Source organism: Athene cunicularia (genome assembly GCF_003259725.1).
Source record: "Athene cunicularia isolate RWA chromosome 7 unlocalized genomic scaffold, athCun1 chr7_part1, whole genome shotgun sequence".
NCBI lineage: Eukaryota > Metazoa > Chordata > Aves > Strigiformes > Strigidae > Athene > Athene cunicularia.
Window position 1 is genome coordinate 17,047,274 of NW_020799107.1, and position 680 is coordinate 17,047,953.

Consider the following 680-nt stretch of genomic DNA (forward strand, 5'->3'; position numbering starts at 1 on the left):
GGGGGGGGGAGAGACCTGTATGCCTGTGGGGTGCTGGTTTATATGGAGAAGATGGTAAGAGGGGCCCAGGGCAGGGCTGGGGCAGCAGGTGCCAGCCCCAGCCCAGCTGCAGGGCAGGTGGCCGCAGCTGAGGCTCATTGGGGCGGTTCAGGTGCTCCTCGGCAGTTGGTGCTCTCAGGGCCATTCCTGCGGGGACCTGCCCAGCCCAGGGCCGGGCTTTTGGCAGGGCACAGGGTCTGGACGCTGCGCTGTGGGGTGGAAGGGCCTTGTGCTGTGGTGGGGCCAGGCCTGCAGTCAGCTGAAGGCAGCAAACAGAAACGGTAAGTGTGCCTTTCCTTAGCCTTGGGGGTCTGTGCAGGTGTGGCATTATTGATAGTCTGCTCGGTATCTCTTCCACATCAACTGTGTTTTAGCTTTGTGCCCTGTAATCTGCCATTTATCTCTTGCCTTACTTTGGTTGATGCTTTGCTTTGCTCAGCTTGTGCATGCTTTGTGTCCGTCTTCCCCGGGCCAGCTGGAGGAGGAGATGGGCAGGGGACCTGTGACAGCCATGGGGCAAAGGCTGTGCCACTGGGCTCACACCCATCTGTGGCCAGGGAGCGTCTGCCTCGGCTGTGCTGGGTGAGAACAGAGGGCACTGCTTTGGGTCTGATCTGGGGCAAGGCTGCAATTTGGCAGCT